Genomic DNA, 23031 nt, shown 5'->3' on the forward strand with positions numbered 1-23031 from the left:
CCTTGTGTTGCCCAGTATAGCAACTGCAAAGTTCTCACAACATGGAAATGACCGAGGCCCAAGCTGCCTGGTCATCTGCAGCTGGAGAGACCGAAATGCATCAAGAAAGCAGAGGAACATGGTCAGGTCACTGGCAGCCCACGAGTTCGTGAGCTCGTAGTCCTGTATTGATCCCTATCCTCAGCCCCCACCATTGCCACTGGGATGACCACTCCCACCTTTGCTGCCCAGCCCCCCTGATGGGTACCCATGAGCATTCCTATACCCCATCAACTTCCTGGTCTCTGGCCTCTGCCTTGCTCTCTTCTCCAGCACTCAGCCCAACAGCTCATGGGTACATCCCATCCAGTTTGGCAAATGGGCGCATGGCCCAAAACTAAACCATTCCTCCCCTAAACTCTGGATCTAGAAAACCCTAAATGGACAAGCATCCTTCCTGCCTAAGAGCCTCAGGTGGCCTGGTTTCCTTGGCAGACCCTTCCGGGTAGCCTAGGATGACATTAAGTGGGCTCCTGACAACTCCATGCCAGCGTGCTCCCCACAGCTGACCACCACTGCAGGCTATTCTGAGCCAAACTTGGGCAGAGAAGGAAAAGGGGACAAGTGGCTGATGAGCCCCAGGGGAAATCTCCCCGCTGTATGTCTACCTTTGTGAGACCGCCAATGATTTTCTGAGACCCACCCTCGTGTCAAGCCTCCTGAGCTATGTGCTCCGTAAAACTATCAAAATAGGAAAAAAAAAATCACGATGGATGGAAGCAACATCTGGGCTGCAGTATCTGTTTCTGAGCAGAGACAGAGCATTCTACTTTCCACAGTGAACTCTTCTGCACTGCTTGATTGCTTCCTCTAAGCTCATATACTTTAAAAATTTTTTAATTTAAAAAAATTCTAGGAATTTCAAAACTACAGTATCCAATTTATATATCCTGAAATCCATATACATATATAATACAGACATGATGCAATAGCCAATATGAATCTGAGGGCATTTTCTCACTCGCCCACCACACACTCAGCTCTGTGCTGCAGGGATACGGAGGCAGCATTAGGGCCCAGGTTCTGTCTCTCAAGAGCTCACTGAGTACCTAGGGATGCAAAACATATACAAATGCCACCACTGCCCACCCAGCAGCAGGCCATTCCACCTCAGTCTCTTACATGGGCCCTGCCTTTTCTATCCACTCCCCCTTGGGTCTCTCCTTTTCCCCCTAACCACCAACTCTATACCTATCCATCCCCACAGCTCCAACACCACGTGCAGCATCCCTCATTCCTCGTGTCTTTCCACACCCCTTATCATCCCACTTGGATCCATCTGCTATCCGTCCAGGACCTCACCAGTTCCCGTCCAAGATGGAGATGAAGGAGGATGTTTTGCTTTCTGAAGGCCAGTCCAGACAAAGTGGCCATGCCCTGATTCCAGGGCTAAGAAGAAAAAAATGGAGAAAGGAAGGTGGAGACCACCCCCCGCCCCAGATGGCCCAATTTATTACCAGCATGAAAGGACCCTGGTTGAAGACACCCTGGACATACTTAGAGCAGCCCTGTCCATCAACAGCACCTATCTTGTGTACTTGAATTTAATTGCACCAGAACACTCAGAAACAATAAATTAAATTCCGAGGTTTAGAACCAACTGCCTTTTCACCTCAAAGCCCCACTGCACCCTTAGGCCAAACACACCACCACTACCCCATTTACCGCTAGTAACCTTGGAGGTTTACTAGCCAGAGTTCCTTAATGCAGATTGCCGTGGGAATTAAAGACGGGTGATCTAGGAATTCCTAGGCTTCCGCAGGTATGACTACCCTACTAGTCCAAGGTTTCCTGGATGGCTCAAGTCTCAAGGATTGGGTATCCTCTCTGAGAATATCTCCCAGCTTATCTCAGAGAAAAATTTACATATACTACAATACCTTTCCACTCCCATCTCCACCTGGGAGATCCTTGGACCTGCTGAACAGTTACTTTGTCTAGCTCTTTAAATTCTTCAAGTAGAGCTATTTCGAGGAAAGTAAAACTCCAAGAAGCTTTTAAAAAATGTCACACTCCAGCCTCACATGCCCAGAGCAGGCATCAAGCAGGTACCAGGGGCATCTTCCATTACTTTATCCTGTAGTCCCCAAGCTGGTCCTCAGAATGTGACCCAACAAGCTAGAGCCATTTTAAAAGGATCTAAGTGAGAAGCCACAGTTGGAAACCCAGGCCCAGTGTTAGCCACCTCCAACTCACTGCTAATGTCATCTTTTTATATAAATCTGGAATTGTGGAAATGCCAATCTTTTCACAGAATTTCTCTCTAGGCTGGGAGAGTTTTAAATGTTCCCAAAGCATGCTGTCACCGGGACCTCACTTGCACTCCCATACATCAGGCCCCTCTGTCATTTAGAAATGTTAGAAACTTCCAGGACTGGAATCACTCAGTGGGACACTCTGAACCTGAAAGGCTATCAGAAGAGACGAAGCCCCGGAAAGACAAATATAGAAGAGCGTGGGTCAGGAGATTGAAGAAGCTGCCATAATCATGGGTAGCAACTATCTATGAGCATTCTCTTCCTCAAACCAGGCTTGGGGTAAGATAATGATACCTTGCCGAGCAATATGATTTTTAATACAATCTCTTAAGACTCTGGCTTCCTTACATTGTTCCAGGAACTGAGGGGCTATGACTATGTGGGGATCACCCTGGTACTAGTGGCTTGGGGAGGATCCTCTAGATGGTACAAGGGAAGGAGGGCAAACTGTGCTGATGCAAGGGTTTGTGAGATGGGCTCACAAAGCTTCCTCAGATGGCCTCCCTCAACTCTCTCCCCCTGCTTTCCTCAGTTAACAAAACTCTTGTTGAAATTCCCAGAAACACCCCATCCTCACCTTAAAAAAAATTATAATCTAATAAAAATTTTTTTAAAATAAAAATAACTAACTAAAAATTACAGTCTGAGTCTTGGTGGATCCTTATGACTGTGTAGCTTAGAGCACATTCAACCTGATTGCTATGCTGTCTTTGATCCTTCATGGTCCTGCCCCAGGTCGTACTGGGGCCCCTGGGCCCCAAGGCCCTCAGCCATCTCTCTGTAGTATTCATTCAGACCTGGCCTCTGGGGTTCTACCTGTCAATGACTCTTAAAGGCGACAGGGTTTGTTGGTTTGTTTTTAATTTGTTCTCAAAGTCCCCCCAGAGGCATCTTCAGGGAACAAATTACAAATATTTATCAAACACTTATCAAGTGCTTAATACATGCTAGACTCTATACAAAGTATCTTAAGTAGTTTATCACATTTACTCCTAACAACATATTCTATTTGGCTGAAGTTCTTATCTTCATTTCACAGAGAGACTTGCCCCAGTTGCGGGGTGCCACATTCCAGGTATATCTGTCTAATCAAGCTTGTTATTTCCTTACTGACATGGATCTGCACTATCGATTAATAAGAGATGTATATTAAATTTCCCACTATATTGGTGGCTCTGTCAGTGGCTCCTTGTGGATCTTTTTTTTTTTGCTTTATTATTTTTGTACATTATTAGTGCATACATGTTTAAAATTGTATACCTTTGTAGGGCTTTTTAATCAATATGAGTGAACCTATTTATCTCTAGTAATGCCATTTGTCTTAATGCTTATTTCTTTTGTTATTAATCAATAGCTTTATCTTGTTTAAAACTAGCTTAACATATATTCTTTTCACCATTTTGTTTTCAGACTTTTGCTTATCTTTCTGTCATATATGTATATTGCTATGTATTGTTATGTTGTATCTTCATGGGTTCTGTGATAAAACACAGCTCTACTTTCTTATATCCAGTCTGATAATCTTTGCCTTTTAACTCATATGTTTAGTTCACTTATTTTGATGGTGATTTTTCATATATATTAATTCCTTCTACTGTCTTATTTTGTGCTACTTGTCCCCTTTTTCTGTTTCTTGTTTTTCTCTTTCCTTAGATGGTAGGAGTTGCTTCACTCTGTTTTTCTTACACCATTAGTGTTTTGTTTACTGGTTTGGAAATTACATATTTTATCTTTATTATTTTGGTGCTTACCTCCAAGAACTTTTAACATCACATCTAACGTAACAAAATCAAGAATTTCAATATTTTCCCTCTCCTTTAGAACAAAAAAGAACCACAGAATGCTTTAACCCCAATCTCTCCCCTCTCCAAAACTACTGTAGCCCGGGATTATAGTTCCCTCACAAATTAGACATTATTACCATTTTAAACAGTTGATATTTGTTTAGCTTTATCCAAACTTTGACCATTTTCTTGGCCTACCATCCCTTTTTACGTCCCAGGCCTTCCTAGTGGGGTCGTTTTCCCCACCTTGTAGTACCACCCTTCAAAGTTGCCTTAATAAGGTTCTTTGGTATGAATCCTCTCATCACCATCATCTTTGCATAGGTTCTTGTTCCTGAAAGATAGGTTCACTGGGTACCCAACCATGAGTTGATAGGGCCTACTCACAATACTATGAAAATATCGCACTGTTTTCTGGCTTTACTATCATTGTTGAAGAGTCTGCCATCATTCTGAGTATTGTTCCTCTGTAATAAACCAATTCCCCTTTGCCAACTCTAGTGTTTACCCTCGGCTGTAGAATAATCTTCCCATTGCAACTCACATCAAGTCGTTTCTCTCATCAGCTCAGTCATGCTTTTAAAACTATTTAAGTTAAAACTAGTTTATCCAGCTTTTTCGGATGTCTTTTACTAGGAGAAACTGCTCTGTATAACTAGTCATCCATACTGCTAGAAATGAAAATCCTTTTTTATTGTTTAATCCACTTTAACTGGCTCTACCAGTTCTGGCTCTACCACTCCATTAAAACTACTTTTGTGAAGGTCTCCTAATTGCCAAACCTAATGGATTCAATCCTTGTTTTGCCTGACTTCTGCAGCATTGGGCACCATGGGCCATTTCTACTTCCTTTTCCCTTTAGCTTCTGAGTCACCTGGTTTTTCTTCTGGCCTCTGGCTCCTCAGTCTCCTTTACTGACAATTCTTGCACTACCTGCCCACAGATGGTGGTTGTCCAGGATATATTCCTTTTGAACCCCCAGATCCTGTATCACCCTTCTCCATCCTGCTCTGTTCCCTAGGACGCTGACCCTTATGGGACTATATCCACTGGGCTCCCCTGCTGTCTTTCAGTTGGGTTTAGCCAGCAGGAGGAACTGAGAGGAAGTCAGAAGGCAGAGGTGCGATGTCAGAATCGCTAACATTAACAACTCAGGTAACAACAGATGTTGGCGAGGATGCAGAAAAAGAGGATCTCTTTTGCACTGCTGGTAGCAATGCAAACTGGTGTAGCCACTCTGGAAAACAGTATGGAATGTTCCTCAAAAAATTAAAAATAGAACTACCCTACGACCCAGCAATTGCACTACTAGGTATTTATCCAAGGGATATAGGTATGCTGTTTTGAAGGGGCACATGAACCCCACTGTTTATAGTGGTACTATCAACAATAGCCAAAGTATGGAAAGAGCCCAAATGTCCATCGACAAATGAATGGATAAAGAACACACACACACACACACACACACACACACACACACACAATGGAGTATTACTCAGCAATCAAAAAGAATGAAATCTTGCCATTTGCAACTACGTGGATGGAACTAGAGGGTATTATGCTAAGCAAAATTAGTCAGACAAAGACAAATATCATGACTTCATTCATATGAGGACTTTAAGATATAAAACACATGACCATAAAGGAAGGGAAGCAAAAATAATATACAAACAGAGAGGGGGACAAAACATAAGAGATTCTTAAATATGGAGAACAAACAGAGGTTTACTGGAGGGGTTATGGGAGGGGGGGATGGGCTAAATGGGGAAGGGGCACTAAGGAATCTACTCCTGAAATCACTGTTGCATTATACGCTAACTAACTTGAATGTAAATTTAAAAAATAAATTAAAATAAAGAAAAAAGGAGAATTTATGGAGGTTCCACTGGGAATCTGAAATAACATAGAAACAAAAATCACAAAAAAAAAAAAAAAAAAGAAAAGAAAAAGAAGAAGAAGGCAGCGGTGTGAGAGATGAGAGCATTTACTCCCCTAGCTCCACACCCAGCTCCTTCAGGGTTGCCCTCTCCATTCAGCTACCGTCTCTAAGTTCTGAGAAATACAATGACCACTTCCAACTGTGTATCACCGGCCAAACTGTTCTTATTTCCTCATCCCAGACAGACATATTCAACTGCCATTTGGGGAGATTTACCCATAAATCCCAAAGACATACCAAATTCACGTATCCCAACTTTAACATAGTAACTCCTTATATATCACTCCCCCCAAAACAAACAAACAAAGTTGATCATCCCTCTGGCTTCCAGGTGGTGTTAGATAATGCCACTTTACTAGGTCAACCTAGAAGTCTCAGAGTTATCCTCAGATTTTGCTTCCTGAACCACACGCATATCCAATTGGTCACTAAGTCCATTCTGATTTTACTTTGGAAAAAACCTCAATTCTATCTCTTCCACTCTCTCCTTACCACTGCTGCCTTGTTTCAGGGCCTCATCACTTCCCCCAGACTTTCTGTCTCCCTGCTTCAAGTCTGGCCCAGCTCCAGCTTTTTCTATGTTATAGTGTGAAAATGAACTTGCTGAAATGCAAAACTGACTGTGTCACTCAGATCACCTTTGCCTCCCTACAATGAGACTCTTCTTAATCTGGTCCCTGCCTACTTTCTAGTCTCATTTTTCATCACTTCCTGCAGAGACCCTACCTGAAATCTCTTTGCCTGACATTCCCCACCCCTCTCGTGTACTATTCCTCTTTTGAGACTCAGTACCAGTAGCTGCTCAGGAATGTGCTCTCCCATTGTGCTTGGGACTCAATCAACCAGCCCTTCTCTTGATCTCTTGCACACAACTCCATCAGAGCATTTATAACATTAAATATTTTTATTAAATATTTTTATCTGTCTCCCCCCAAATCTGTCAGCCTCTTAAGATCAGAGACCAATTCTTACTCCACTTCATTTTTCCAGGGCTTATCATAGTGACTTTCATGTAGTGTGATCAATAAATGCACACCCTTCTTCCCGGAGGTCCGTTGGCCCAGTCTTTCCAGTGTTGTAGATCAACTAGATCACACATAGCTCAGCACCTACTTTTAATTGTTACTCCTCTTATCCTTCCTGTCTATATCTGAGCAGCCAGTTAGGACAGAGGTAGATGTCAGTGGTGTCCATCTCTAAACATGTTCAAATTATTTCTCAGGCCTACTCTTTCAGATGAGTAGTTCAGTACTTCTCAGCATTATACAAGCCAACTTTTTGTTGTTGTTGTTGCTGTTTTTAATTTTTTTATGTTTATTTACTTTTGAGAGAGAGAGACTGAGACAGAGCACGAGCGGGAGAGGGGCAGAGAAAGCCAGAGAGACAGAATCCAAAGCAGGCTCCAGGCTCTGAGCTGTCAGCACAGAGCCCATCGCAGGGCTGGAATTCATGAGCTGTGAGATCATGGCCTGAGCCAAAGTCAGCCACTCAACTGACTGACTCACCGAGGCGCCCCAAGCCAACTTTTTTTAAGAGAATCCAGACTATTTCACAACAAAAGTAGGTATAACTTTGAAATAAGTCAAACCACTAAGGGCAACAACCAATTCCCCCCAAAATTATATATCTATCAGCTTACCCAACCAATAATCTATCTAAAACATGCTGAAGTTTGTTTTTTTTTTTAATGCAAATTGATGCTGTTAACTCTTATTTTTATCCATTCATGAGAGTTGTTTGTGGTCAAAGAGCCTCCTGATGGATATGTGATTTCCAACAGAGTAAATAAAACAGAGATTGTTTGGTCCCTCCCATTTTCTTAGTACACTGCAGTTTACTCACCTGATTTAGTTTTGGGGACAAGCTAAGTTTATACATGCCTACAGAGGACAAAAGGATAAGCATTTTTCAGCATAGCGATGATATAGTTTTACTATCACAATAGAAGATAGGCCTTAAGAAACACATGACCATGCTGTTTAAGTATTGCCAGAAATAATAACTTTTCTAAAAACCAAAGCCATCATTACGAGAATACCTCAAACATTTTGTCAGGTTTCACAACTAAGTTAAACCACCCATTCAAGTAAATGTTTAAAAAAATGCAAAACAATTCTTCAAAAACTTCATGACAATTCTCTGAGTATTGGCTTCCCTATCAGGAGTGTGCATCAACAATATTCCTGTCCTCAGTTCCTCACATGGGACAAATCCACATCTGGGTAAACAATGCGGTCATAAAACATCAGCAGCAACTTCTCAGCAAGATAACACCTAAGTGTGACAAGTGTCACATGTTTTACATTTCTAAAAGTGGAAGGTTTTGTTTTTTGGCACCTTCCCATCCTGTTTTTTAGCAGTGAGGGAGAAGGTTCTATGCACTTCTACCTGGCGTAGCCCTGCCTTCGATATGGTTCCCCATCCCTGGTTACGCTAGAAAAGAATGCACTGATCCAGGAGCCAATTAGATGTGCAACATATCCATTTAAATAAAATTTTATTTAAATCATTAACCATTTAAATAAAATTTATGTATTAAGCACTCTCTGTGCTCTGGGGAACAAGTAAATAAGAAGGAAATGATCTAAACCTCTAGGAACACTCAGGATCTAGAAAAGAGGAAAGGCAGATGCAAAAACTGTGGCACAGAACAGATGTGATAGATAATATGATAGAGATGGAAAAAAAAGATAATCTAGGCATATGGGAGAGGGAGAAAGAAGAACCCCCACTGGGCATTGCCTTGGAGTAGATGGGGTACTAAGGTAGGAATTCAGTAAGAGAATATGTGGAACATTCTTGTATTCTGTCCCCTGGATCCCCACAGCCACCCTGCTTTGACTCTCCTCCTAAAAATCAGTCACTGTTCTGGTCTGGGAATGAAGGGAGAGACAGAGACAGAGAGAGAATCCAGAATTCTTGCTCACTTAGGGCTAGGCTGGAGATTTGTTGAAGACAATAGCACCCATAGGAATCTCTGAGGAGCCATACCCTTGGCACCTGGTCATCACCCATCTCCTCTGGCAGATTCCCCACTTCTCTCTTTCTTGCACTGTCTGCCAGTGCTAACTGGCCCGCTCACTCTCCCCCAGCATGTCTTCTCCTCACGCCCTTGAATCATTACATTCCTTCCACCTGAATGGCCCTTCTCTCTCAATCACCATATGCTTACGTTTCATGCAGGCATCAAGGTCTGGCTCAAATGTCATCTCCTCTGTGAAAAATATAACTTATACATACATACATACTACAAATTATTAAGAATACCCTTCATTCTGGGAACACATTTATCTCCTCTAACTCTCATAACCACCATGGCAGGCAGGTGTTATTACACCCATTTTGTAGGCAAAGAAAGCAGGTTCAAAAGTGTAAGAGCACACAGCTAGTCAGTGACAAGGCTGAAATTCAAGCCCAAGTCTACTAAGCCCAGCTTCTGTTCCCTTGGCCACAGCACTATTTTACCTCAAAATCCAGTGCTTTCTGCCCTGATCCCATATTAGGATCACCTGATGCCCAGATCATGCCTCAGACCCATCACAAAGAATCTCTGGGGTAAAACTGTCTACATTTTAATGCTCCCCCAGGAAACTCTAGTGTAAACCCAGGATTGAGAACCACCATCTTACTTTATCTCCTTCACCTTCTCAAAGGTACCTCTTGCCCCCTCTGAATTCCCACACCACTCTGTTTCTACCTTCAATTATTCAATCATTCATTCAATCACTGATCCCTTACTGGGTACCAGTCACTACACAGAGCTCTGGGGATCAGCATGAAACAAGACCATACCTCCTGTCCTTGTGCAGCTGCTCTCCAGCAGAGGAGGCACTCCATTAAATGTAAGAACAGCAAAATGTGAAAAGCAAAACTTTATTTTTTTTTCAATATATGAAATTTATTGTCAAATTGGTTTCCATACAACACCCAGTGCTCATCCCAAAAGATGCCCTCCTCAATACCCATCACCCACCCTCCTCTCCCTCCCGCCCCCCATCAACCCTCAGTTTGTTCTCAGTTTTCAAGAGTCTCTTATAAAGCAAAACTTTAAAACCTTTGTGATTTGGGGTCAGGGAGTGATTCCTTAAACCAGACACTAAAGGCATAAACCATAAATGGGAAACTGAACACGTCGACCTCATTTTGAATGTTAAACTTTTTTCATTAAGAGATACCATTAAAAAGTGGAAAGGCAAGCCACAAACCGGGGTATAAAATTTGCAACATATACATTTCACCAAAGATTAGTATTCAGAATATAAAGAACTCCTACAAATACTTTCTTTTTAATCCAGCAAGAAAAAGCAGATGCATTTCATAGAAAAGTAAATATAAATGACTAGAAACATTTGAAAAGATGATCCATCTCATTAAAAATTAGAGAAATGGGGGGGGTGCGCCTCGGTGGGTCAGTCGGTTGAGTATCCGACTTGATTTCAGCTCAAGTCATGATCCCAGGGTCATGGTATCAAGCTCTGTGGGGAGCCTGCTTAAGATTCTCTCTCTCTCCCCCTCTGACACTCCCCTGCTCAGGCTCACATTCCCTCTCTCTCTCTCTCTCTCTCTCTCTCCCTCTCTCTAAAACAAACAAAAAAAATTTAATAGAGAAATGGAAATTAAAGCATAGTAAGATACCATTTTACACCAAATAGACTGTCAAAATTCTTAAAGTTTGGCTATATCAAGTGTTGCCAAAAATGTGGAGTGATGGGGATGTTGAGATACTGCTAGTGGGTATGTAAATCATAATGCAAACAACTGCAATGCAATGTAATAAGTATATATTAGGTGGAGCAGGAAGTGACTAGGACATATGGCAGGTGGGGCAGGAAAAAGCCTGTGAAGGCTGGGATGTAAGGGATGAATAACAGTTACCCAGCCAAAGGAAGGGAAGGGTGTTCCAAATAGAAGAAGGGTGAGCATAATACATTCACGGCCAAAAAGAGGGATGGGCAAGAGCCAAGTCAAGAGGGCTAGAAACTGTGTCCAGGAGCTTGGACTCTAAGAGCCATGGGAAATTCGTGAAGGGTCTTAAAGAAGGGAATAACATTCATTCCTTCATTCAACAAAAAGTCACTGGTACTTGCCAAAGGGCAGGTCCCACATAGGCTCTGGCTCCACATGACTGCATCTGTTCTAGAAATATCACTCTGGCTGTAGGAGAACAGGTTGGAGGGTCACAAAACTAGAAGCAGGGAGACTACTGAGGAAGTGAGCTGGAGGTTGTCATCTGGACTGGGGAGCAACAGAAGCAGAGGATGTAAATGCATGGAGACGTGAGTACTTGGGAAGTAAAAGGAACCAAGCATGGTGGTTATTAGATATGAGGTTGGAGTGGTGAAGAAAATAAAGGGCTCAAGTTGATGCTCTAGGTATCTGGGGGGATGGTGAGACTTTCACAGGCTAGGAACCAAACAGGAGGGTAGGAAGTGGACAATAGTTGCAGTTTGGCATAGTTAAGGGGTTAACAGAAGAAGACTAGATAGGAGACCGGGAAAGGAGTGGCCAAAGGAAACCATAGTGGTATTGCAGAAACTGGGGCAGGAGGGGATTGTGGCTTAAGAAGAAAATGATCAGTAGTGTGAAATGATGCTGCCAGTCAAGGTGGTTTTTTTTGTTTTTTTTGGTTTTTTGTTTGTTTGTTTGTTTTTTAGGGGAAAAAAAGGCTCAAAGTGATCAATGACTGTGGGGACAAGGATGGCCTTCATCAGAGAAGTTTTGATCCAGTGGAGGGAGGAAGCAAATGTGTTGAGGGCTGAGGAATAGGAGGAAAAACAAGTGAAGGCACTTTTTGAAGAGAAACAAAGAAGTTTTGTTTTGTTTTGTTTTGTTTTGTTTTGTTTTGATTTGATTTAAATAAGCAAGGCATGAGAGGCTCTAGTGAGAAGGAGCCAGTAGAGAGTAAAAGGTTGAACATGAGGGAGAGGGAGATCCCAAGACAGCAAGATCCTTGAGAAGACGGGTGTTCCATTTCAACCCTAATTGGGTGTACTTCAATTCAATTCTAGCAGTAACCACCCAGAGTTAGTGCAGACTCCACAAGTTAAAGGACATGGTCCCCAGTAAGACTGTCCTGACCTCAGGTGCCAGTGGCACTTCAAGGGCCCCCAGGGCATACATACTTCCGACTGACTGGCTATAAATTCAGAAGATCCCAAGACCCCCTTGGGTTTTATAATTCATTAGAAAGAGTTACAGAATTCAGGAAAGTGCTGTTATCATTACTATTTTATTACATAGGATACAAATCAGGGGGACCAGCCAAATGCCAAGACACAGAGGGAAAGGTCTGGGAGGGAACAGAGAGCTTCCCTGCTCTCTCCATGTGGAGTCAGGATGCATCAGACTCCCAGCACATGGTTGTGTTCAACAACAAGGAGGCTTCTCCAAGCTCAGCATCTAGAGTTTTTCTGGGATTTCATTATGGAAGCATGTTTGATTAAATCATTGGCCACATGACTGAAGTCAATCTTCAGTCCCCCTCTCCTGGCCTCCCAGGAGGCTGGGAGGAAGAGTTGACTGGTATCATCGTGTGGCTCAAAGCCCCAATCTTCTAATCACGTGATTGATATTTCTGGACACTAGCTTCCATCCTGACGTTATCTAGGGGCTCTGCCAAGAGTCAGAAACTTCAAGGGTTTCAAAAATTCCTTAACAGGTATCTAGGGAAAAAACAAGATAAACTCTTTATCATACAACAGTGGGTCAGGAGGTTCCAGGCCTGGGTGGAAGGATAAAAAACCTCTCCCACTCCAGTAATAAGAGAACAGATTGCTGGGTTGGGTGGGATGCAGGCTGGAAGCATGACAGGAAATGCTGGAGGAGCTCTCCTGGGGGTGTCTATTTTCAAGGACTAAGTATGAGGGGGAGAGGTGGGATCAGGATTTGAGGTCAATGGTGAGAATTTGAAATCATTGCTGTGAGAGCTTTGTAGGACTGACAGACAATGTGAGAGCCCATGCATCCAGGTGGCACTCATCCGTGAGGCTAGGTGGTTGTCTTCAACAGCCTCCAGCAGCCCCAATAGAGATGCAGAAGAAACAGACCATCAATACAACTAGGCCTGGGGTTTTGCCTAGGAAGTATTAGGGAAGAAAAAGGGAAAGGCTGCTGAGAAGACCAGCAAGAAAATGGTTGAACAGCTGGAGCACAGAAACTAGACTGGCTGAATAAGGAAGCAAAAGCAGAAAGACAGATAGAGAGGGAGGATATCTGTGGTCTAGTGGTCCTGATAAGGGTGAATAATTGGCACTTTGAGAGTATGGGAGTGAGAAACAGGAAGGTTGTGGTCAGAAAGAAGGATGTCTGTGTGTATGATTGCCTACATGGAGTCTTTCCAAGAGGTGCACAGCCTTGGGGGTGGCAAAAAGGGGTGCCTCTTCTCAGCACCTCCCATTAATTTCTTGTACTCAAGATAAGTTCCCTGAAGAGAGGTACCTATATTTAATTCATCTTTGTATTCCTAGTAATACTAAAAATACTATATGGAAGGCAATTATACTTTTTGGGAACAGAGGATGCTGGAAAATTCATGGTGAGCTCACTGCAGGGGGCTCCATTTGGACAGCAGCCTCAAGGAACTAATGAAACAAAGAGACAGTGATGCTGACTGGGGAACAAGATTCCCCCTCCCTACTACAACCCCAGACCAAGTGAGCTCTTTATGAATGAATGTTGCCAGTTAACACTTTCCAGTCTTAATGCACACGTACACACACATAACCAGTGATCCCTGTTGGATTATCACTACTATCAGAGATTTGATATCAACAGTGAAAAGGAGGCCACTCTCATTAGGAAGAGAAGAAAGAAGGAGGAAGGGAGGCAAACTAGTATTTCCTGTGTGTTGACCATGGTCCTTCTCTGTTAGATGCTTTCACATACGGGACCGTGTTTATCTTTATAACAACCCTGAGAGATAGGTCTTCATTTTAAACATAAGGACATCAGGCCAGGAAGATGAATGACTTTTAGTGAGAAGGCTATGAGGGCAGAGGCTAATTCTCTTTGGTCTTTTTGACTCACCCACTGACTATCTCCTAGAACCCAACATTCAATGATAATTCCACCCATTAGTTGAGTGCTCATCACAAGCAAGGTGTCATAGGAGGGGAGGGAGTTGATTTTGTCATGGCTCTCTAGGAGCTTAAAGACCAGAGGGGAAGGTCACATGTGTTGTTTGCTTATTTTCAGGATTGCTTTCTTTTGACTAGCACTTAGAAGAAGTAAGAGCAGGGGAGCCTGGGTGGCTCAATTGACTAAGAGCCCGACTTTGGCTCAGGTCATGACCTCATGGTTCGTGGGTTCAAGCCCCACATTGGGCTCCCTGCTGTCAGTGCAGAGCCCACTTTGGATCCTCTGTCTCCCTCTCTCTGACTCTCCCCTACATGTTCTCTCTCTCTAAAATAAGTACACATTAAAAAAAGAAGAAGAAGAAGAAGAAGAAGAAGAAGAAGAAGAAGAAGAAGAAGGGCAAATTTCCCTGTCCAGCAAACAAAGACTGAGGTGAATCCTACAGTAGGAGAAAATAGTGTCTCCTGGGGAGCCTGGGTGGCTCAGTCGGTTAAGGATCCGATTTCGGCTCAGGTCATGATCTCACAGTCCGTGACTTCAAGCCCCGTGTCGGGTTCTGTGCTGACAGCTCAGAGCCTGGAGCCTGCTTCGGATTCTGTGTCTCCTTCTCTCTAACCCTCTCCCGTTCATGCTCTTTCTCTATCTCAAAAATAAATAAATTTTTTTTAATTTAAATAAATAAATAAAATAGTGTCTCCTAAGAAATCAATCTCAGGAAAGAGGGAGTCCAGGAACTTACCAAAGTTCACAAAATCTGGCTGATTCCTGAGATCTGGTTGTCCACAAGATAATGTAAGAGCTAAGTGATCTGACAGTCGAACAATCTGCGTTAAAGCCAGCAAGACTGCTGTGGGTTCAGAGAAAACATTGTGGTCTTATTCCCCTTTCCCTTCATCTCCACTCATACCGACCTAGTCCCCTTGTCCACGGAGCCATTTGTAGTAAGATAATCAGGCAGGGGCCAACTCCCACTGTCAGGACTAGTTGAGCAAGTTCCTGAAGAATGTGGCCCTTGGCTGAGATTTCAGTCCTGGGCTTCCCCAGGAGCACAGTGTAACATCCTGCCCTCTCTCTTACTGAACACCCCTGTGGGGAAAACTCCAGGCGGAAATTGGGCACCTACATGGGAGTCTGCAACTTCCCCAATCTGTGGCTTGACCCTCGGCTAGACTCATTCCTCATCTACAAACTGACTTCAGTAGCTCAATAGGAGAGATCCGAGCAAGAGTTCTTGGGTGCCTTAAGACCACGTGGAGTAGAACCCTGTTGGGCAAGGTCATTCTCTGAACTGAACAAGCAATTTCAGATGGAACTCCCAAGAGGAAGTAAGAAGTGAGAAAGGGCAGGGAACCTACCCACTCAGCCACAGCAGGCAAATCCACCAGGCAGGAGCCAGGGACACAAACCGCCCACCCAAAGGCACTGAACTGAATGACTCTAATATTTCAGGGCCTGCATCCTTTGGAAAATCTGGAGTGAAACCTAAGACAGGAGCCAGCTGGCTCATTTGACCAATCTCCACTCAAAAGTTCTTAATCCTCCACCCTGGCCTGGGACGCAAGAGGAACAAGGCAGCAGGGGTATGCTCCAATTGTGGCCACAGGCTAGTGGAGCAGTCTGCCAGCAAACAACAGATGAGAGATCATTTCAGACAGCAAGAAGCAAATACACAGGAGTAATGTGCTAATGAGTAGCTAGAACTTTTTATTTTGGTCTAGAGTCCCATTCGTTTATTTTTGGTTTTGTTTCCCTTAACTGAGGAGACATATCCATAAATATACTGCCGAAGCCCATAGCTAAGAGACCACTACCTGTTTCCTTTGAGGAGCTTTATGGCTTTGGGTCCCACATTTAGGTCTTTAATCCATGTTGAGTTCATTTTTGTGTATGGTGTAATAAAATGGTCCAGCTTCATTCTTTTGCATGTAGCCACCCAGTTTTATAAAAAATATGGTATCTATTATATATATTTAAACTATCATAAATGTATATGTTTATTATATGTAATATACATGATGAAATATTACTCATCCATAAAAAAGAATGAGATCTTGCCATTTGCAACAACAAGGATTGACACAGACGATACTATGCTAAGTGAAATAAGTCAGAAAGAGAAAGACGAATTCTATATGATGTCATTTATGTTCATATGTGGAATCTAAAAAATAAAACAAACAAAAAATGGAAACAGACTTGTAAATACAGAGAACTAACTGGCTGCCAGAAGGAAAGGGGTTGTGGGGCTGGGTGAAATAGATGAAGGGGATTAAGGATACAAACTTCCAGGTATAAAATAAGTTAAGTCACCCATGGGGGAAGGGAAGGGGAAAAAAATAGTTACAAACAGAGAGGGAGAGAGGCAAACCATAAGAGACTCTTAAATACAGAAAACAAACTGAGGGTTGATGTGGGGAGCCGGGGAGAGGGGAAAATGGGTGATGGGCATTGAGGAGGGCACTTGCTGGAATGAGCACTGGGTGTTATACGTGAGTGATTAATCACAGGAATCTACTCCCAAAACCAAGAGCATACTCTAGACACTGTACGTTAGCCAATTTGACAATAAATTATATTCTAAAAATAATAAATAGATAGATAGATAGATAGATAGAGTCACAAGGATGGAAGTACAGCATAGGGTTCATGGTAATATTAAAAAACACTGTATGGTGATAGATGGTAACTACACTTACCACGGTGAGCATTACATAATGTATAGAATTGTCAGATCACTGTGTCGTACCCCTGAAACTAATAACATTCTATGCTGCCTATACATACCATCGTAATTAAAAAAAAAAAAAAAAAAAGATGGCTGGAACTGGAGACAGAGAATGAGACTTGGGGGTCAAAGGACATCTTGATGAGAAAAACATAAACCAACTTGCCCTCAGTTAGGGGCAAGACTGACAAGTCAAGAAACAGACAGAAAGCCTGTGTGCCAGGTGTGGTAAGCAAGAAGAAGAGGGCTGAGAGATTAAAGAAAGTGCCATCAGGGCTGGCTGTGTGAGCCTTGGAAGGGCCTCAGGGAAGGAGACCCCACCTAAACTAACTAATGACGTCACAATGGGGCATGCTGAGGTCATGGACTTCTACCCCAAACTCAGAGACATAGGGGTAGCCTATCCCCTAAAGAGGGGCACCTAGGGTCCATCTCATGCTCCCTAGTCCACAAGCATCCTGCAACCAGAGATGTGGACAGGCCCCAGCAGTAGGCAAACAATACCGGCGACCTGGACTAGCCAAGAGTGAACCACCCAGGCACTCAAAGCCCTCCCATTATTCTCCAATGCACTCACAGAACCACTCCTCTTCAGATCATGTCTGGATGTAGAGACCCCAGTAACCATTTCCTTAGGCCTCCTTTTGCACAGTACAAACCTGCCAGATGCCCTGCTGAAGCAGACATCCAGGGAGAGGGAAGGTGAAGTTGGGCTCCTAGATGGGGGAAGGCCAGTGGTGAGGATTCTGCACGGACAGACAAAATTTCCCTTCTTCTCTTCTAGGTTTGTTAGCTGGTCTAATAATTAAATTGCTGTAAGACAGATTAACAGGAGAAAAGCAAATTTAATTTCATTTGCATAGAGGCCCCATAAAAATATGAGACCCAAAGCAGTCAAGCAATGGAGCCATTCTGAGCTAGGGAAAAGGCTAGGGGCCTGGGGCTTCAGAGGGAAGGAGGACAATTCGCAGGCAAATAAGATGTGTGGTAATCAGATGTTTGTCCTCTGAAGCAGAAAAGTCTTACAGATAAAACTTATCTCTGGTAATAGCCCTCTTTCTGGTACAGGCCCCTTATCTAAATTATTTTAGGTAGTTTAGGTATTTTAGGGAGAGGTAATAAGCTGGGTTTTGAGTCTGATTGCCTTCAGCTCAAAATAATCCACATGCCAAAGTAGTACATTTTGAATAACACATTCTATTTCAATTCATTAACCACTTACAACATGCCCAGGTTTCACAGGGGTCAAATATGCCTTATGCCTAATTATGAGGACAGAAATGCATCCCCAGCGATCACCTTCTAAGAGTCCCAAGGACACTGTCTCAGAATCTCCCTCCGACTTCCACCTCAGTTTGCCACACTCACACTGCTGTTGGTGACATTCACTCATTCATTCATTCATTCAAGTCAATCAAATTGTACTGAGCACTGGCTACCTGCTAGGCGCTGCTCTAGTGTCTGGGGATACTACAGTGAGCAAAGGCACCCAGCCCCTGACCTTGGGGACCATTCATGAGGTGGCTGCACTGCTGGGCACACAATGCCTCCTAACTGCTCCTGTACTATCAGCTCTGGAGAAGGGATGTTGCCCTCCCCTAAATCTCTGAGACCACCTTCCTGCCTTCAATGAGGCTTTTCTGAAGGCTTGAGGATGAACGAAGGGGAGTAAAATTGCCACGTGCATTGTGGCTACCTCCAGGCCCACAGTCCAGGGCCTCCTTCCTTGCCTCACTCGTAGAGTCTCTCAGTGTGGTAGGAACCAGCTCACCCCCACTTCCCCTGCCCCTACCCCCCACGATGGGTTCCAGGCAGGTCCAAGGCTCAGAGTCCTCGCCCCAGCTGCCAGATGCCTAAGATTGACCCCATATGCACCAGGGCCCTCCTCCTGCCCCAGCTTGCCTTCTCCCCAGGATGTCTGATAGTAGGTATCCATCCCTTTCAGGGCTCCAAGCCAGAGAGCAACAATGACCACATGGAGACCCCAGTCCACAGCCCAGTTTGCCAAGGTCAGCCCACTTCTTTCTTACAGTCCCTGGTCCAAAGTGAGGAGACACTCACCACTCACCTCATGCCTTTCCTGGTGCTTTCAGGTCCTCACTTTGCTCTGCAGTGAACAATCCCTCCAACATGAACCCACAATTTCCCAAACACCATCTCAGTGTGCAGCCCAGAGCACTCTCAGTTCACCGAGAGCCAAACCGTGTTTCTCCCCCTCCTCTGACCTGGCCATGTCCCTAAGCGCACGTAGAGGAAAGGGCAGATGACCCCTCCATGGAAGCTTATACACGTCACAACACCTGCCATATTCTGCCTTAAATCGTAGGCATTTGCAAAAATTCCTTGAGGACAAGTACCATGGCTTGTATAGTTTTGTTCTCCTTCCTCTGTGCACCCATGGCACACATGCACCACAAACACAACTTACATGGTGCTTGGTGGGATGAATGATGGAAGTCATTCCAAAAGCTACCTACCCTGACTTGTCATCACCTCTGATTTCATCTTTCTGGATCTCCCACCTTCCCAGAGTAATTGGGAAAAGTCCTCAAGAAACACCTGAAAATTGCCTTTTGGGTAAAATGGGAGTGTCTCTCCAGAAATGTACCTCCCAGGCATTTGTGATGAAACATGGAACAGAACACCATCTCTTCCTGGTAATAGTGACAGCTCCTGTCACCTCCCTGTCCCAGAAGACTTCATAAAGAGCTCAGGATTCCCCAGAAAAGTAGATGGACACCGTTCTGACTCAAGCCAGGGTAGCAAGGTGTTCACTGTGCCTTTGCAGAAGGAACTAAACTTTTCCAGGAGGACAACATCCCTGATCAGGCCCAGATCAGGCCGACCTACTGTCTCTGCTTATCAACAAGGCTGCTGACTGAGGAGTTCATTCTGAGACGGACATTGTGCTTCTGGTGAGTCTCTGTTTTTAATCCAGGATATTCTTTTCTAAGGAAGTACTTTCTTGTCAGAGGAAGCTAGCTCAAGATGGAAGCCATGAGAGTGGCAGCATGATCACTCCTGGCTTTCATTCATTTGGTCAGCCAACATTTGGGAAGCACTGTCATGTGCAAGGCATGGAAATGAGAGCTATAATCCAAGCCCTGCAACAGGTATGTTAATAGTAAGGGAGATGAGCAAATAAAGCATGATGACGGAGGTTTGCGGAGGGTGTTAGAGGCTCACGGCACAGAGGAAGGACACCCACCATTTAGCTTGGGAAGGGGCATGTTATGGAGGAGGTAAAGTATGAACTGAGTCTTGAAGGATTAGACGATGGACAAACTACAAAGAGGAGATGGAGGTTCCAGGTTGTGCGAAAGCACAGAGGCTAGAAAGAATATTGCATTCAAGGGACTACAAATAGTTTGGGAAGGTTAAAGTGTGGGGTAGGAGAGGAGAGCAGAGGATTCCATGGTGAACCTTGCTTGGCATGCTCCGGTGCTTGGACTCATTCACAAAGGAGATAGGGAGCCAGTGATGAAATGTGAGCAAGGACTTGATGTCACCAGATTTGCTTTGTGGAGATATATATCCCTGTGGCTGGTGTACAAGGAATGAATGGATGGATGGAGCTTCCATGGCAGCAATCAAACCAATTAGGACATGATTTAAATGCCCTAGGTAAGAAGGGAGAAGGGTTTGAATTGACAATGGAGTATGAAGATGGGAGAAATCTACAGATCCCAGGCAGTCAGGAAGTGCTCAAAAAAAAGGCCTATTCAAACAGCTGATGGTGGTTGATGAATGAATGGATGGGTGAGTCCTTGGGTTGCAGTGACTGGGATACTTTCTGGTGAAATGGTTCATCCAGTGAGAAAGGCAATGGGGCAGGGGGGTAGTGAAGGGCTTCTCCTTTGTACTTTAAATGTTTGTATTATTTGAAACTCTGAAAATGAGCGTGTATATTAACAAAAAGCCTGAGAAGGATGTTTTGTAAATCACTACTAGTTCTAACATACAACTTTCTGCTTGCACGTCATCAGTTAACTTTGATAGATCATGTCTAGAACTATCATATCAAACATCCTCCCTTGTGAAAACCTACTTTGAAAAACGGGTCATGTGAGGCAGCCTCATAGATTTATGACTACATGCTGGAAGATTTTCCAACCCTCTAATGCCATGGAGAAAAAGGAAACCCAAGTCAGAGGTTGGTGAATTCTGGAATACCTATCCATTATATTGGAGTTTGGGCAGAATGTTTATAATACCTTTATACAATCAGACTTCCTCATTCCACATTGCTTACTAATTAGGGGAGATCAACCACCTAGAATCTGGGCCCCAGACTGGACCATTGAACCCAACAAATCCTGAGTGGCTTGACTAGGAACTTCCTATTTCCAGAAGATAGAAACCTCAGTTACAGCCAACAAGAAGGAAGTGATTGGAGAAGCGAAATTAACTGAATCCTGGAAGGAAATGGCCAAATCACCTTCCATTATGTAATAACCAGCAAGTAGAATACACACAACCCAGGCAGTTTAGGAGAGAAGAATTTCATCATAATTTTAGGAGCAAAGTATTTGTAAGCATTATTTTTTTTTAAGCTGATGATTCCAAGGGTAGTAATCCTAAAGGGATTTTTTTTTTTTTTTTTTTTGAGAGTGCTATAACAAAGTCTTGAGGAGATAGGAAAGGACAAAAGAAATCAAACAACAGAGCTGACAGGAGCAGGTGAGAAAGTGAAAAGGAATAAGGAAGAAACTCAGAAAAGGGAAGAGAGAGAAATAAACACCCAGTTCGCAAGGTGCCAGGGCGACCCTGAGAGAAGGAGAAAGAAGATAATTCACATAACATGTCACAGCCAGGTGGGATAAGGAGGGAGGACAAGGGAACAGAGTTTACCCTAATCCTAAAAGGACAGTGTGGAAACATTTATGGGCAGAGTTGCCAAGATTCATGAATCTGCCAAGCCAATGTCATTTAGAAGATAATTGGATCATTGAGAAAGAGGTCTGTGCCCTGTGGACAGCACAAGATGGGATTAAAAAAAAAATATGTGTAACAATTAACACAGTGATTTGGCTCAGTGATTTAAAAAAAAAAAAAAGAATCTGGTTAGGTTCAACTAAACCATGTTTGAGTCATGGTTCCAGCATTTACTAGTTGTGTGATCTTAGATAAGTTATCTCTGTCAGCCTCAGTTTTCACATAGGTGAAATGGGTCATACTATCTGCCTTAAAGTTTATTATAAAGACTAAATAAGACAATGAAAAGAAGCACCTGGTACGTAATAGTTGCTCAACAAAGGACGGGTGGTTTTTTTTTAAAGTATTATTTCTAAGTTTACATCTGAGAAAAATGATTTAATACAATGGTATAAGACAGGGGCTTGCATCCTATGACCTGAAAGATAAATCCAGTTAAGCTCATTCATTTACATGTTTTCTATGGCTGCTTTCTCACAATAATGGGAGACTTAAGTAGTTGCAACAGAGACCCTAAGACCCACAAAACCTAAAATATTTACTAACTGGCTCTTTATAGACAATGTTTCCAGACTCCTAGTATAAGCGGCACTAGAGCCCAGTGTTTGGGGCTGACTGTCTTACACCCATTATGTGCAATAAAAGATATAGAGTAGAAAAATGCCTGGCATCCACCTTACCTACCAAAAGGGCTTTTGCTACTGAATCCAAAGGAAAGACAAGTTTCCATTGGCCTCTCAGAGGTGGAATAATGACTCAGTCAACAGGGAGAAGCCTCTGCAGACCATATACTCACCAGACCCAGTGGCCTGCCTATATATTTGAGTCCTCCTTGTTCTAGACCAAGCAGGGAAATGGCCCATCCCTGGAATCTGCCTGTCTGCCCTGAGTACCTGGATCCAAGAGTGGGGCAGGCCCAATGGAGATGATGCTATACAAGGAAGAGCAGAGGTCTCAAAACTAAAATCACACTCTCCCAATCTGAATTAATCACTGAAACAGAAAGAAAAGGAGAGAAGTATCCATGGAGACTGGCATGGCTACACAGGACACTGTAAATACTTTCAGACACCAGAAAGACCCATGGAAATGGTGGAAAGAAATGACAGACTCTTTTTTTTTTAATGCTTATTTATTTTTGAGAGGGGGGAGGGACAGAGAGAGAGGGAGACAGAGGATCCAAAGCAGGCTCTGCGCTGACGGCATACCATGAGATCATGGCCTGAGCCGAAGTTGGATGCTCAACTGACTGAGCCACTCAGGTGCCCCCAAAATGAC

At 43.5% G+C, this 23031-nt stretch overlaps 1 protein-coding gene across 2 annotated transcripts in view; it reads right to left on the minus strand.

The window, feature by feature from the left end:
- LOC106978165 (interleukin-36 gamma) overlaps positions 1 to 23031 on the minus strand; it is a 174937-nt gene that overhangs the window by 66840 nt on the left and 85066 nt on the right. Inside the window, exon 3 of one of the 2 annotated variants that reach the window (XM_027033751.2) lies at positions 17478 to 17631. The exons of the other annotated variant lie outside the window; for it this stretch is intronic. The gene's annotated coding sequence lies outside the window, so the exon portion shown is untranslated. The remainder of the gene's footprint in view (positions 1 to 17477; positions 17632 to 23031) is intronic. 2 annotated transcript variants of the gene reach the window in all.

The sequence above is a fragment of the Acinonyx jubatus genome, chromosome A3 (genome assembly GCF_027475565.1).
Source record: "Acinonyx jubatus isolate Ajub_Pintada_27869175 chromosome A3, VMU_Ajub_asm_v1.0, whole genome shotgun sequence".
Taxonomy (NCBI): Eukaryota; Metazoa; Chordata; class Mammalia; order Carnivora; family Felidae; genus Acinonyx; species Acinonyx jubatus.